Below are 17,833 nucleotides of genomic sequence, written 5' to 3'. Positions count from 1 at the left end.
CCCTAACTTATCAATATAAATAGAAAAGAAACTTTACTATTTATAAACGGATCAATATCTTGTAAGCTTGCATAAAATGACTCAGGGAAGCAACATGGTATACTGCTCTATTACCCGACCTCTCTGTAAAGCAGCTGACAACATATCGACATTGCTTATATTATGCATCAAAAGAGTATTCGAATTAAACCGTTATCATTCTTCGAATAATTTTCAAAGGTACATTGATAATTATCTTAATTAATGGAAGGAAAAAAAAAAACATATTGTAATGAAATCTCACACGATATACTCATTTTAACTTACTAGGTGGAGTTGGGTTAAAGGGTATGTAATTAAGTTAAAGGAATAAATCCTTACTTCAAAGTGCCTTTGAGATTTCCTTTACCACTAGATTATAGGAAAGTTCAAAAGTCCACTGTAAAATCTTTGGTAGATTAAACAAAAGAGATAGAAGATACAAGATTGTAACAATAGATGTGAGAAAGATAATGAAATCGACAAACAAAGAACATAATTTGTCGTGTTTCATCAATAATGCATTAATTACGTTGCATCCATAGGCAAGCTAGATGAAAATTTTTATTGCTCTTGAGGAAATACATATTATAAATAAACACAACAGATTCCAAACAATAGATCAACAATTTTAGAATGATTGACAGATGAAGCACATGATTGAATTATGTATGTATTTCGTCACTAATTCACGACATATTTCAACAAAAATGTACAACTGTACTAGTATAACGAAATATTACACAAAGTGACGAATTAAGATCAAAGAGAGTGAACACTTTTAATTTTGTACTAGAAAAGTATCCTACGAAAATATTATTCGACTGTTGTTATCAATTAATATCATTCATCGCCATTCAACTACGGCTGCTACAACTAGTACATAAGTCTATGGTTACATCTTACATGTCCCACCTTCATTGGTCCTTTTAAGTTAAAAAATATCTTATTTGGAATATATCTTATTATTAGCTGATTAGTTCACAGTACTTGGATGAGGATGGATTTAAGATTTTTTGGAGACATACTTCATTATTTTTTTTTGGACAAAGGCCACTAACAAAACAAACAAACGAAACAACAAACGCTAACTAAAAAGACCAACAAAGGAAGTGGCGGTCACGAGCACGGACAACCAACCAATGTGCAGGAGCAACCCAAGTTCGAGGTACCTTACATAGCCGACAGGCAGAAAAACGGGGAATGATCTGCTGAAATAACCACAAACAGGAATATCAATAGAGCGAGGATGCTGAAACATGGAGACCAAAAGAGCGCAGTCCGTGTAGATGAGAAGCTGAAAATAATCCTGGCGAACAACAGCTCGAAGAGCCCACAAAAGGCCTGTAATTCCGCTCGAAGAGCATTAGCAGCCCGACAAGCCCGCACACTACCTCCAAGGACCATAGCTGATGATACCCCTCGAAAAACCCAACCAGTGCCTGCACGGTTATCCTAGCAAAGCCAAGCGCCATCAACAATCAGACAACGATCTAGACGATCCGAAGCACCCCCTACAGACAAAGTTGCAGCAGCTCGCAATGCGGAATAAGAGAATGTCGTTGCAATGATAAGAGATGTTGTTGAAAGTCCTGGGCTTGAGCGGCTCAAGTAGTCCATTCGTGAGAAATATGAAGAATCAAAGAGGGACACCACACTGCGTGCCGAAAGATACAGTTATTCTGCTTAAGCCAAATAGCCCAGAAAAAGGAGAAGAAAGAAACCAGACCAACAAAATCCTTAGATTGCTTATAAAGCGAAACCGTAGACACAACCCAGTTTGAGAAAGGAGAAGAACCCAACAAACTACCATTGAGAGACAATAGAGCCGATGTCCAAAGAGGACGAATAAAGGGACAATCGCGAAAAAGATGAGAGGTCGTCTCTAAGTTGGAGCAACATAAAATACACAGAGGATTTACCGGAAGACTCTTGGAGGACAAAGTTGCCCGTAAGGGTAAGGCTTCATGAAGTAGCTTCCATCTAAACATCTTCAAATGAGAAAGAAGAGGGAAACCCCAAAAACATTTCCATCATGGATCAGGAGTTGGATTACTGACAATTGAAACAACAAATTGCCGAACCAGCAAAGAGTAGGCCAATTTTGTGGAAAAAGCGACCATCCCTTGAGAACTTCCAGTACACAAAATCATCCATAGCCCGATGCGGCCTTTCAAGCGCTAGAATGCTTTGAGCTGACGGACTATCAAAGAGCCAATGAATCTTAGAAGAGTCCCACGTGTTCTGCGCGAAATAATAATAGAAGAAACATGAGTCGGCACCTCTGACTCAGACACAGAAGACTTGATAATCAAACCCCCGAGAACCCAATCGTCAATAAGGATTCTGACACGGGAACCTGAACCCACCTTCCAAGCTAAACCCTTGTTCAAAACTCACTGCCCCTCCATTAAGCCCCGACAACCCCAAGAAGAACGGCAAATCGTTGTTGAATCCAGAGAACGAAGAGAAGGCTATTTCGCACTTAAAACCCTAGAAAGAAGCAATTGAGGATTCTGGAAGATACGCCATCGTTGTCGAGCAAGCATTGCTTGATTAACCAGGGCTATACTATGCAGGCCCAAACCTCCCAGACCTTTGGGAAGGTGTAAAAGCAAGGCCGAACGAAACACCATACCCGTTGAAGAGGACGAAGATCTCCACCAGAAACGAGCTAACATACTTCATTATTACTAAAAGTAATGTACCTAATTCATTCTATGGCTCATAGACAATGACTTAGAAAGTTTATATACTTCCTCTATCTATTATGATATTATTGCATCGTAGGGTATTAACGCATTTCAAAGCAAATTTTTAATCTTAAATATCTCTACTCACAATATATGAGTAAAATTGTTCTGTATATAAAGTTGATATTATGAAATTATACTATGAAATGGAATCTAACCAAACACCTCATAGACAATGAGTTTATTTATTCTTTTATTTATTTACAAATTATAGCATAGTTGTTGACTACGGACGACTATAATAAGAGACTAAATCTAAACCGTTGATATTTATTTATTTAATCCTAGCCATCCAATCCAGCACCTATGCTACATAGTCATCAATAGCTTGTTTGGTTAGTAGATAATTTATTTTTTCCACATGGAATTTCTTTTAACTAAAATAGAAAAAAAATCAAATTTTATAAATATCATCTTCAACCTTAAATAATGTTTCACATTAAAATTGAACTTCATCTTCAACCTATGTCATCATCCTTAAACATTCCATCCATCTTCAACCAAAAAGTTATTTCGATGAATTTGTGAATCTATAAACATATAATTAATAGTATTCGTCAATTATAGTATTGTGATTCGAATATTAGGTAGATTAAAACAAAATTCAAAATCCTAATAATAATCAAGTTGTAGTAATTTATTTAGAGATTCGAATAACATTTATTTTAGAATTAATCAAGATGCTTCATCCACCATTGTTAAATGTTGAGGATACATACGGTGCCATTGTTGAATGTTAATTGTGTTAATCAATTATAGTTGTGTGATTCGAATAAATATTTAATTCAATTGTAGAAATAATTAATGATATATTTTTTAAACAAATAATTAATTGTATTAATCAATTATAATAGTGTGATTCGAATATTAAGTACGTATTATATTCAGTTTTATTAACTTTATACATATTTCTTTCGAATAAGTATATATGAAGTATTATGTTTTATGATTTTGTTTTTTATTATTAAACTAGTTATATATTTTATGTTAACCGCCATTATTGAATGTTGAAACTCTTAAATATAATATCCCATTGTTGAAGGTTGAAGCTCTCAAAGGTAATAAAATTAAATTGAGAAGGTGATGGCATGATTTTAGGTAAAATATTAAAATAGAATTATTTGTTTAATAAAAAAAAAACTAAATTAGAGGAAAGCGTTATTTAAGGGAGAAATTTACCTAACTAATTATAATATTTTAGGTAAAATATTAAAATTGATTTATTCGTTTAATTAAAAAAAAACTGATTTTTTATTTTTTTTGAAGATAAAAAAACCGATATTAAAAAGAAGTGTTATTTGTTTTTTTTTTATTTTTTATTTTTTATTTTTGTTTGAAAGAAAGCTTTATATTATTTTTAAAGAATAAAAAAGAAGCGTTATTTAAGAGAAGTCTTTTAAAAAAAAACTTATCTTTTTTTTAAGCCACAAAACGAAAATATCATATATTAAGAAACATCCAAATCCAAGCCACAAAACGAAAATATCATATATTAAGAAACATCCAAATCCGCAAGATTTTGAATGCTTTCCGGAACTGGAGCAACACTTACAACCTCATTCCCTACAGTCAAACAAGAACTAGCAACAAGGTGGGCTACAGTGTTACCACCCCTTTTCACGTGGCTACATTTAAAATAAGAGAAACACGGGATTAACTTCAAAATTCGGGAAACAAACATGTAAACATAAGTATTTCCTTGCTGTCGCTGGTTAATCATGTGGACAATGTTCAACGTATCACTCTCAATCCATACATGGCTGGCCGTAAACTGCAATGCTACCTCCAACCCAAAGTGTAAAGCAGCAGCTTCAGCTATACTAGGCTCCCATGCCCCCGCAATACGTTTCAGACCAGTGAAAAGGATGGTATCCGAGCTGTTTCTGGCCACAACCCCAACCCAACTCCCATCTCATTTATAATGGCTGCATCAACATTCAATTTCAACACCCCACAGACGGTTTCACCCACCCCGCAGCACTCACCATACGCCTAAGAACTTGCCCACCGTATACTTTTTTAGAGTAATGCTGATAATCTAACACATAATTAACAAATCCTGCTGCTAGCCGCTGTGGATCATGCTCCTGCTCATCAAAAAGGGTCTTGTTTCTACTCGTCCAGGCAGCCCACACAAGAGCAAAAAAAATGCAAAAATCATGTTTGGACAGCTTGGTCATCATGTGAGAAAATACAACATTAAAGTTCTCCAAATCAGCAGACTGGGCTTCATCAAAAGAATTGCTCACTTCCCAAATCCTTTGCGACGAAGAGCAGCGAAAAATTGCATGGTTAATGGTTTCTGTGTTTTCCTGGCAGCGTGGACAGATACTATCCTCCCTAATGTGCCTGCGATTCAATTCAAAATTGACAGCCAACGCATTATTGCACGCTCTCCACAAGAAATGGCATAACTTGGGAGGGACATCCAAGCTCCATATTTGCTTCCATACCACGCCATTGCCCGTGTTTGGTATAGATTGTCTCCCAAGCATTCCAAGCCAGTAAGCTGTCTTTACAGTGAAAGTACCATTTGCTGTTAGAGACCAAAATAAAGTATCCTCAGTAGGCTGGGCTATGAGTGGGATTTTGGAGATTTTTCGAATATCCTCATTGCTCAAATGAAGCTCCATTTCAGACATCTTCTAGTAGCAGTGATCATTATCAATTAAATCTAACACCCTAAGATCCGCATTATGCAAGCCATTAGCACTACTAGGAAACAGTCAATCAACGACGGAAAAAATCCGTCGGAAAACCCTGAAATTCCGTCGAAAATGGGTATTTCCGACGGAATTCCATCGGAAGGCGTCATCGATAAACCTTTTGTAGGTATTTCGCGATATTCCATCGGAAATTCCGTCGGAAAGGTATATTCCGACGGATTATGTTCTGTCGGAGTCAAGTTTGACTTAGTTGGGAAGTCCGTCGCAAGTTTCCGACAGAAAAATCCGTCGGAACAAGCCAAGCTTCCGACGGAAAATTCCGTCGGAAAATTTAATAGAAAAAAAAAACCTCCCACCCACCACCCCCACCACCAGCCCACCCCCTGCCCCCCCTACCCACCCATACCCAGACCCACCCACCGACACCACCACAACAGCCCCCTATACCCCAGACCTACCCACCGACACTACCACAACAGCCCCCCATACCCCAACCTACCCACCAGACCTAGCCTGAACCCACCCACCCACCTTACCTGAACCCACCCCCCAAACCCACAACTACCCACAACCGAAATTTGTAACCCACAACCAAAACCACCACACACCAACACCGAACCACCACCCCACCACTGAACAACCACACCACCACCGACCCCACCACACACCACCACACACCACCACCATTCGAAAAAAACCCAAAAAATCGAAATTAACACAAAAAAACCCCAAAAAAGAATCAATCCCAGTTAAACGAAATGTGCCAAAAAAAAAACCCGAAAAATTAACCCCAAAAATATGACAATTAACACAACACAATCGAAACATACCACACAAAAAATAAAACTAGTAGATCTACTAATTAATCAGAATTTCGATAAAAAAAATTAAAAAAAAAAGATAATTAATTACGAAATTAAAAGAAATATATATATATATATATATATATATATATATATATATATATATATATATAATTGTATAATAAATTATTAGAACTAACATTACAATTATATACAAAATTAACTAGATCTACACTTGAGACTACTGGCTCGCGATGGTGGTTGAAGGCTTGGTTGTTGTTGCGCCGTGTTGTTGCGGTGGATGTTTGTTGTCGGTCGTTGTGAATGGTGGTTGTGGTTGATGTTGACAAAAAATTACTTTGGTTGTTGACAAAAATCCGAGAAACCCATAACAATTTGTTGACGAAAATTGAGGAAACAAAAAAAAACAAGAGTAAAAAGAAGAAGGAGAAAGGAAAGAGAAAGGAAAGAAAAGAAGGAGAAAGGAAAGAAAAGAAGGAAAATGGAAAGAGAAGAAGGAGAAAGGGGATGGAGAAATGAAAGAGCAGCACCGAAAATAGAAGAAGGAGAAGAGAGGAGAGAGAATAGGAGAAAAGAGGAGAGAGAAATGAGAATAAAAAGGGAGGGGATTCCGGTTTTTTTAGGTTTAGTGTATTTTTGGTTTTTTTTTTTTTTTTTTTTTTAAAAAAAAAAAATCAGAAATCTGTCGGAAGGGCTTTAAATTCCGTCGGAAAGTTCCGACGGAATTAAAATCCCTCGGAATTTTCCCACGCATTTTAAATCTGTAGGAAATTTATATGTTCCGACGAATTCTTTCCCTCGGAATTTATAGCTTCCGACGGAAAATTCCGTCGGAAGATATAAATTTCGAGGGAAAATAAATCCGTCGGAATATTTCCGAGGGATTTTCTGTCGCAACTTATCTTTTCTGACGGACTTTTCTGACAGACCCAAATTCCGTTGTAAAAATGAATTTTCCAACGGAAATATAGTTCGTCGGAACGATTTCGTCGGAAATTGGCCTATTTCTAGTAGTGTAGGCGGAGGAGAGAGCGTAGCATTGCCATTTTCAGTTAGGACCCATTTATCCTTCCAAACACTAATACTTCTTCCATCGCCCACTCTCCATTGAAGACCTTCAATGAGCAGCGCTTTTGCACCCCATATACTCCTCCACGTAAAACTCGGGTCAAAACCCCTTCGGGCATTCAAAAAGTCAGAATTTCTGAAGTATCGTGCTTGAAGGACCTTGTATAAAAGAGAGTCGCCCCCCTTTAAGAGTCGCCAACATTGTTTGGCGAGCAATGCTTGATTAAAAATATCAAGATTTCTAAAGCCCATTCCTCCAAAAGCCTTCGGCATACAGAGGGAATTCCAAGATTTCCAGTGCATTTTATTTTGACTTCCGTTACCCCACCAAAAGCGTGCCAGAATATTGTGGATTTCATCTAGCAAGACTTTAGGAATCTTGAAAATTCCCATTATATACGTGGGAATAGCCTGCGCCACCGCTTTTATCCAAATTTCTTTGCTAGGCTTCGAAAATAGCTTTTCTTTCCATCCCTGCAATTTCTTTCAAATTCTGTTTTTGATGCCTGCAAATAGCCTTTTTTGATCTTTCGATGACTGTGGGAATACTTAAGTACTTCTCATGCCTGGCCACCTGCTTCACACCAAGAAGATTACATATCTCATGTCTTTTATGTACCGGAACAATTTTACTAAACACCGCTTCAGACTTGCTTAGGCTTATTTTCTGTCCGGACGCATTTTCATATACCTGCAAAATTCTGGCAATTTCTCCACATTCTACATTGTTAGCCCGGGCAAAAAGAATACTGTCGTCTGCAAAGAAAAGATGGGAAATTCGGGGAGCCCCGTTACAGATCTTAACCCCATGAATCGACCCATTAGATGCTGCTCTCGTAAGGAGACAAGAGAAGGCATCCGCAACAAAAAGAAACAGGTATGGTGATATAGGATCCCCCTGTCTAAGTCCCCATTGGGGTTTCAAATTTCCTGTAATTTCCCCATTCAGCTTAAATTGAAAAGAAAAACAGGAAATACAGTTAATAATTCTCTTAATCCAATCATCGCAAAAACCCAGTCTAAGCATCATCTTTTCTAGAAAAATCCACTCTACCCGATCATAGGCCTTCATCATGTCGAGTTTCAAAGCAATTGTCCCATATTTCCCCTCACCCCTTCTCTTCATGGAGTGGAAGATCTCAAAAGCGAGAAGTGCATTATCAGTTATAAGTCTCCCAGGCACAAAAGCACTCTGTTGAGGAGAGATAATATGCTCAAGCAATGGTTTCAGGCGGTTTGCAAGCATCTTAGAAATGATTTTATAAATCACATTGCACAGGCTAATTGGTCTGTATTCAGTAATCTTGCGGGGCTCATGACACTTCGGAATAAGTACAATACATGTTTTACTTATATCCGAAATATCCTCATTACCATACCACCAATTAGTAACATTACTAATAATGTCATCTTTAAGCACATGCTAGAATTTCTGAAAAAATAATGCGTGCATACCGTCAACGCCGGGGCTTTATTAGGATGCATTTCGAACAGAGCCTGCTGAATTTCTTGCTCGGATGGGGTTTTGCAGAGCATAACATTCATATCAGCTGTGACCCTACTCGTGACACCACTTAGAGCTTCATCAACATCACTAATCCCATCTGTTGCAAACAGAGTAGAAAAATAATTAGTTACCACATCCGTAATGCCTTCTTTGTCCTGCACCCATTGGCCTTCCTGATTCTCTATGCCTGCAATTTCATTTTTTACCCCGCGAGACGATGCTTTGTGATGGAAATAAGAAGTATTCTTATCTCCATCTCTAAGTTCATTCGAAAGGGCCCTAGCGTACCAGTATGACTCTTCAAGAAGATGTAAGTTATCAAGCTCTTCTGAAAGTTGCCGACATTTAGCTAACATAATACCATCCATCATCCTAGTCTGCGCTTCCCTCAACTGATCTTTTGCCCCTTTTATTTTCTTCCTGATATTGCCAAACGAACTCGCAGCCCACCTCTCCAACTCCACTGCATAGGAAGCCATCTTTTCATGCATATGCCTCCCAGTACTTTGACGCCATGCCATTTTAACCACCTTCTCACAGTCAGGGCTTGAGAGCCAATATGCTTCAAATCGGAAAATTTTCTTCTTCCTTTTGTTCTCCTTACGCTGCCCAACTTTGAGTATAATAGGAGCATGGTCTGATCTCCGTACATTAAGAGGCAAATGGGTTACTTCAAAGCACGCAAACAAGTTACACCACGTCCCATTTGCTAAGAACCTGTCCAATCTTTCTCTAATCAGGTTTGAGTGTACAATCCCACGCTGCCAAGTGAAAGGGCACCCACGAAGGTCTCTAGCCCCTATTGCGTCAATAGTCTCCCTGAAAGCGTCCATATATTTTTCTCCTCTCACCATACCTCCACTCTTCTCACCGCCATGGATAATCTCATTGAAGTCACCAAAGAATATAATCGGACCGATAGTACTCCGTTGGATTTCCTTCATGAGCTGCCAAGTTCTGTATTTATTTGCATTGTCCGGCCATCCATAGATCCCAACTGCCCTCCACAACACCTCATCATCCCCATCAAGAATATCAACAGCTATATGGTGCGCTGAGAAGGATACCGTCTTCGCACGAATGTCCCTCCACCATAGTCCAAGACCACCAGATAAACCCGTACTACTAACACAAATGCCATCGGTAAATCCACATTTTCTCTTCACACCCTCTAATCTACCTGCATCTATGTTCGTTTCCATCACAAACACCAAATTTGGCATCTCCCTCCAACACCAATCACGAAGGGAGTTAACTGTTCGAGGGTTGCCAACCCCTCGACAGTTCCAACTAAAGATTTTAATTGTTGTTCGCAGGGTGGGTTATGGACCACCTCCGCTACTTTCAATGTTAAATCCTCGATTTCAAAGGACGAGATAACTTTACATCTCTTGCTACTATTAGTTTCAACATCACCTCCCACACCATCAACCTCCATATTATCAACAACCTTTCTTTTTTCCCCCAATATAGGGTCAGAGCCCCCATTTCCGTAGCCCCCACTCCCATGCACATTCACTCCAACATCCTGCTCTTCACATGAAATTTCTTTACTTTTTGGTCTGCCACTGCTTTTCCTACTTACAGCCATTTTTTTACTCCCTCTCCCCATATCTTTGCCTATATGAAACAAAGATTGCATCAAAGACTCCCTCTTTTCAGAACCCTCCCCAACGTCCTTCTCAGAAGCAGCATTCCTTCCATTATGGTCTACACCCACATCACCCGCATCACCGACCTCACCCATCTCCCTCGTACCCCTTATAATGCCCATTAAACTCTCCTCCTGAACACCTTCTAGGATACCATCCCTATGATCCCCTTTTACTTCCACATGACTACCATCTACCTCCTGCCTACTACTCCCTGTGACTGCAGATTTAAAAGCCGCCAGTGGAGTAAAATTCTCAACCATCCTAGTACTCACCACGTCATCCACCACATGCATGCTACTGTTTGTATTCTTCCCACTCCCCTCCAAAACAGTTTCTCGTGTTACGGTTTTAGGAGTGAACATCAATTTTTTCGCAGCAGCTAGGTCCCGCACTTCCTCACCCTCAAGCTTCCTTCCTCTCATTGGAGAGGCTTTTAACCAAACACCCCATCCATGTCCCTGAAATTTATCATTATTAGGGACCGTTACACAGTCCTTCTCGCTATGACCCATCACCCCGCAAGAAAAACAAAAGAAAGGTAAACGTTCATATTTAAGGGCAATTTTCACAACATTACCTTCCTTCGTTCTTAAATTCTGGTACCTACGAAGCAGCTTGCGAACATCGGGCACCACTTTTACCCTCCTGCATTTACTAATGCCAATAGCATCCTCTTCAATCTCAATCAATTCGCCCAACTTTGACGCGATGACTTTGACGTGATCATCCGAACGACAATTGAAGGGTAAATTCTCCAACCTAACCCAGAATGGAGACAAATTGAGGGCAACATCTGCTGGCTGTTCACCACCTTTAACCTCATTAAGAAGGAGCAAGTTTTGCTCAAAACACCACGGACGACCTAATAATACTCGCTCCTTATCTCTCCAATGGAGAAACTGGAAAGCGAACAGGTTTGCACCAATGTTCCGGATGATAACTCTGTCCTTCAGACTCCACGATTGGGTAATGGTCCGTTTGAAAGCCTCCACGTTCACTTCTCTGTCCGTCAATAAGCGACCAACGAGTAACAAAGAAACCCTAACATCCTCATCTGTCGAAACAACATCTCCCACGTCAATTACTTCTTCCTCTTCTGCGTTTAGGTTTAGCAAAGCACAGTGATCGGCGATTTCGTCGGCCATGCCGGAGCACAACCGTAACCCTCAAGCACGATGGGTTTTCCTCTCTCGCAAGGTAGGTTTTCCTCTCTTTCAAGGGAGTTTTTCTTCCCTGCTAACAATGGACAAAGTTCCTCAAATAAATTAAGTATGGAGTATCTATCTCTAGCTAATACGTAATATATAAAAAAAAAAACTTAACTTTTCCTAAATGTAATTGATTACTTTTTTTTTGTGATGTTGTTTCCTTTCAAAAAAATGTAATTGATTTTTTTTCTGCTCGTTTTCTGTCAAAAAAAAAAATGTAATTGATTACTTCAAAATAAAATTATCTTTTTCCAATTTAATTGTTTCAATTAAAATGACACAAAAAAACGTTTTTTTTTTTTTTGAAAGAAAGCGTTATTTTTTTTTGAAAAAAAAAGAAGTGTTATTTAAGGGAAATAATATATATATATATATATATATATATATATATATATATATATATATATATATATATATATATATATATATTGAATAACTTATCTTTTACTAAATTTAATTGATTTACTTAAAAAAAATATTTTCCTCAAAAATATATCTTTTTCTAAATTTAATTGTTTCAAGTGCACGACTATTTCCTTTAAATTTACTTAATCATTTGTAAATATAATACCTTGAATGGGTTCAATTCATCCTTTAAAAAAGTAAAAAGAAATGAGTATGTATGTAATTGTAGAATTAATATAACAAATGCACTGTAAAACTTGGTTTGATAGATTATTTGATGATATGAATCAAAAGAAAGATAATGAACTGTAAAACTTCATAGATATCCTGACCTAACCACTTAATCATATCTTATATTTTTAAAAAATAAAATAATAAAATAAGAATTTACTGTAAAGATCGAGAGAAAGTAAAAAAAAGTGTTTACATACCATAGCATCAAGAAGATCCATCTTCGTTTTTTATAGTGAGAACAAGTTGAGGAGCCACGACCACTGTTCGAGTTAGCCCGTACAGCAAAGCCGAGAGCCTCAAGGGGTTTGGTCTTGAATTCATGCCGCATAGTGCAAACCCTCTCATCTTGCACCACTAATTAATATGCCCTATCCAGACTCGGCAAAGAGTCTTGAGATAAAAAGTTCGTTCTGAGCGATGAATAATTATCGGAGCACATAGAAAAATCATGGAGAGGAGATTGTTCCCTCCATTTCTCATGAAGCCGACCCGTCGTACACGAAGAACAACACGCACACGAAATTAAAGGCTCAAGGTGGTCAAGCTCATGCCATATAGCGTGTAATTTCCCGTAATATACGGAGACTGACATCGACTTGGTCTGCTCACACTTAGCAAGAGAAGACCGAATGTAATACGTTGTATTTTTAACGTATTTTAATTAAAAACCTTGTTTTATGAAGTATTTAAATAATTCAAAATGAATTATTTATGGTATTTTAATAATTTAAAAAGGTTTATTTTACTTAAAAGTCCATTTTTATTTATTTAATTGCTTTGGAAATGTTTTGCGAGGAAGGTCCTTTTAAGGAGTCGACCTTGTGAGGAAGGTCCTTTTATGAAAAAGGTGTCACAAAAGGTCCTTTTATGGACTTTGGGTTGTGAGGAGGGTCCTTTGACCAATCTCCGGCGTTGACTTCCGAATTCTGACCAAAAATAAGTCACGTGCACAACACGTGTTTAATTTTTTTTTTCTTTTTTTCCCTATCCCAGTTCTTCTTCTATTTCCCCAATTTGAGAACAAAACTTCAATTCCCAACTGCAGCAACATCATTCACATCCCCACACCTCCACCACTTTAACCACCGTTTGCTACCATATTGCCACCACGCACCACCGCATCACTAACATCAGCAACACCTAAACACTGCACAACAATGTCCACAAGAGCCACCGAAATAGTGGCAACTCAGCACAAATCCCCTAAACTCGACCCTGATACTCCCTCACGCACCAAATTAAACCTGAAACCACCAGCTTGCATTCACGGCCACCGCACCACCATCAAAGGAAGCTGGGACTTAAACTCCTCTAACCACCGTTGCTCAACACCAGCTTCTCCAATTCGAACAGAGCATCCCTCAAAGAGCTTCTATTCAGCCAACAAGCAGCCCACAAAGCCTTCAATTGGCCTTTAATTGTAGTTTCTAGGTTAGAAATTGAAGTTTAGTTCTCAAATTAGGGTTAAATAAGGGAGGGAAATGGTTAGGGACACTACTAAAAAACAGCTAATCAACGATGGAAATAATCCGTCGGAATATCTTGAAATTCCATCGGAATTGCTGGTTTCTGAAGGGATTCTGTCAGAACAGATCGTCGTAAACCCATGCGTAGGAAAAACGACCTTTTCCGACAGAAATTAGGGGAAATCGAAGAAGAACAGGGAAAGGGAAAAAAAGAAAAAAAAAAATTCTAAAGTAGTCACGTGCTATGCACGTGACTTATTTTTGGCCGAAATTTGGAAGTCAACGCCGGAGATTGGTCAAAGGACCCTCCTCACAACCCAAAGTCCATAAAAGGACCTTTTGTGCCACCTTTTTCATAAAAGGACCTTCCTCACAAGGTCGACTCCTTAAAAGGACCTTCCTCGCAATTTTTCCATTTTATTATTTAGAAACTTTGGGAATTATTTTATAAAAGGAAGTTCTAAAGTTAATGGAATTTTAAAGAAAGTCAAATGTCATGTGGAATAGGAGTAGGAATCATTAAGGGTAGAAGGGAAGTTTAAGTAGGAGGATTTGAGAGAGGGTATAAATACCCATCATATGAGCAAATTGAAATTTGCCCAAGGTGGAGAATACCCAAAGGTAAACTCTCTTTCTCTCTCCTCTTATTTTTTTTTCTCTTCCTTAATTTTCCCCTCCCCACAAATACTCACATGCACGCTACACACATGGCCTGCCACAACCACAGCCACCCACCGGCGAACGGCCACCGCCACCAGCGAGCGCTGGCAGTAGCAAGCCACCGGCAGGCGGCGCGACAGTAGCCCTTGCCGTGGTGTGAGCGTGCGCAACCTTCAACAAAAAAAACGTCTTTTGTTTTAAATTAATCCAACCTTGTTTAATTAATGATTTTGGGTGTGTGTGATGATTTTATGGTGTTTTAATATTGATTATTATGTATATATTTTTCAGATTTGGTTTTTGAATTAAAAGGCCCCAAATTGAAACCCTATGTTTCTAAACTATTGTTTATTGATGGAATTTGATTGAAAATCAATCAAAGCTATTGAAATTGATGTTTTTAAACATAATTACAACAAGTTCATATGTTTTTATAATGCTGGAATTTTTATATAAAGGCTAGAATTATGTTTCTTGAAAGGATTTTTAATTACTGATTAATTGGAAATAAAAGTAGGTGGTTTAAATTAATTTTCAGCATGTTTTAGTAGGTTTGAAAGTGATTTAAAGAGTGTATATATTGCTGGAAATTTATATTGAATAGGTCTTAATGTCTCTTTGTAATTTTGGGGTGTAGGAAACTTCCAAGTGAGTGATTTTGTGTGGTGATTGCGATTTTGAGATCATATTTGAGGTACGTTCACGTAATCGGTAATATTTAAGTGTGTAGAACCATGCTAGGCATTGTTTAATTAATTCCAAGGTAGTATCATGATAGTTATTGGTTGGAATTGTATTGGATTGATTTTGGTGATTGATTTGTGAAGTATGGATTATTTAAGGTGAATTGTTGATTGTAATTAATTAAGTTGTCATGTTGATTATGAACCATAATTTTATTATTAGCATGATTGAGAGCATGTTTAATTAAACTAAATGCTTAATTGAGTTTGGAATATTGAAAGAGAATTTTATTTTGGTTCATATAATTTTTGTTGATGTTATAAGCATGAGAAATGAGCTATTTAAGTGTCTATGTACACGAGGATTAAATTTTATAATGGTGCCTAAGTGCACTTAAGGTGTTTTAAACACCGAGGGATAGGATTTGTGGTGCATTATGCGCTTAAGGTATTATTTAACGCCGAGGTAGTTTCAAAAGGGTTCAACATTAAATCAAATGTAGTCTCTAATTATTCAAGAATTAAATTGGTATGTTTGATTGCTTGAATGATTTATTATGATTGATTTGTGTTGTGGATTGAGAGTCATCACCAAGTCTAAAAATATGTAATCAACGTAAAGTGAAAGATATTACGCACCTAAACTCTTGGAACGTATATACCTTGAGTATGAACATATGGGAAAAGTTATGAGGTTTTATATTTAACCATAGCTTCTACTAGGAGTACAGGACGCTGTATTTTCTTTTTTATTATGTGCAGGAATTCCGCCACTTATGAGTTGTTCTTTTATACTGGCACAATTAGCTCTCGTTAGTATCCCTTTATTGGGGTAGGTTAGGGGGGAAACCCGTTCAATGCGTAATCAAATTAAATAAGCAAACCATTTGTTATTCGTTGGTTATGTTGTATGTTGTATGCTTGTAAACATGTGCAACAAGGTAAGTTGTATGTTGATAGGATAAAGGCATGTTGGTGTGTACTATTTACGCTTATGTACTCAACTTTGCTGATTGTGTGTTTGTATGTTTGTTTGGCCTTGTCTTTATCTTAGCCCTACGACGACCCATTTCTAATGGCGAGTAGTGGGGACAAAGTAATGAGAAGCTTTCCAGGTGATGAAGCATATTTAAGATGGACATGAGTGAAGAGTGATTCCTATTTAGTTTCCATAAGAATATGATGTGTTTTATTGGCTTTGATTAGTATATATTTACTTGTGAGACTAACACAAAGGTTTTAATATTTGTTTTGGATTTGATATGGGCCTATAATGGTTCTAAGTTGTAGGTTGACTTTGTTTGACTTTGGTTTGACTTTACTTTCATTTGGTTTGACTTTTTAAGTTGACTAGTTTTGAATGGTTTTAAAGTGAGTTTCCGCTGTGTGTCTTTGATAATTGCCTTAGCCGTTTTCACGGTGGCGGTAATGTCTTAGAATTTCCTATTTCGTATTTTAAAAGAGCAAAACAGGTATTTTAAAGGAAATGAATTTCTAGGGTGTTACAAAGTGATGTCTGGGAGCTTTGGTTGAGATTTTTATTACAACTAAAGCCAAAAAACTGTTTTAAATTATTTTGTTTTAAACTTGGCCAAGTGTTTAAATTAATGAGTTATTTTACAAAGTAAGGTATTTTATTTTATTCTACATGATTTATGTTTTTTAGAGAACCAAAAATATTTTATTATTTTTGTAATAGGTCCGAATTTTTTTAAAAAAAATTGGAAGTTCGAATTTTTTTTTAATAGGGTGGTCCGAATTTTTTATTTTTTTTTTAAATGGAGGGGTGTCCGAATTTTTTTTAGTATTTTGGCCGACATTCTTTGCCTTTTCGGGATTAATTTTCGATTTTTTTTTTTTAAAAAGGTAGCCAAAAATATTTTTTTTTAGTTTGTTCATTTTGCAGGAAAGCGAAGAATTCAAGTAAGAATTATGTGTTAAGAGCTTTAAAAAGCATGTTTGTGAGCTTGGGTAGGAAAGAATTTGGGGCATATAAGTTAGAATTATCCATGTTCTTGCATGTATTAATACTTAGGTTGTGATGTTTGATCATGTGGAATTGATTGAAAGCATGTAATTATGTGACTAGAAATAAGTAAGATTGTTTGATTGAACAGTGAACCTAAATTCATGTAAGAACTGTGTTATTTTATTTTTCTTTGGGGAAGGGATTCTTTTCTAGTCTTTTCCTTTACAGGATGTCAATCTTTCCTAGAAAATACTCACAAATTGGTACCCTAATTAAAAAAGAATTTGAACATCCCTTTGACTATGTCAAGAAAATCTGTTTCTATTGTTCACACATGAGTGATGTCCTAGAGGACAAGCACTATGACCTTCATGATCGTGTTTCAGCTATGATAATTCATTGCCTTCCTAACGAATCACCATATCTTGTTGTCAAAGCAAAATTTTCCGATTTTTACTTACCTGGGAACATTCCCAACTACTCCAAATACAAAGATTATTATGGACAGTGGTACCCTGACTACAGATACTTGATTTCTTATCTCGTTCAAGTAGAGAAGAATCACTGCAAGCATTTACATATTCCATATCCAAATTATTACTATGATAATCTAGCAGGGAATGATTCCCCTTCCACTAGTCATCAATCAGGATATTCTTCCCCACCACAAGGTAATCCAGTAGGAGCGAATGGAGGGCAAGAGGAGGGAGAGCTAAT

Source organism: Chenopodium quinoa, unplaced genomic scaffold (assembly GCF_001683475.1).
Source record: "Chenopodium quinoa cultivar QQ74 unplaced genomic scaffold, ASM168347v1, whole genome shotgun sequence".
Classification (NCBI taxonomy): Eukaryota; Viridiplantae; Streptophyta; class Magnoliopsida; order Caryophyllales; family Amaranthaceae; genus Chenopodium; species Chenopodium quinoa.
This window is presented reverse-complemented; position numbering follows the sequence as displayed.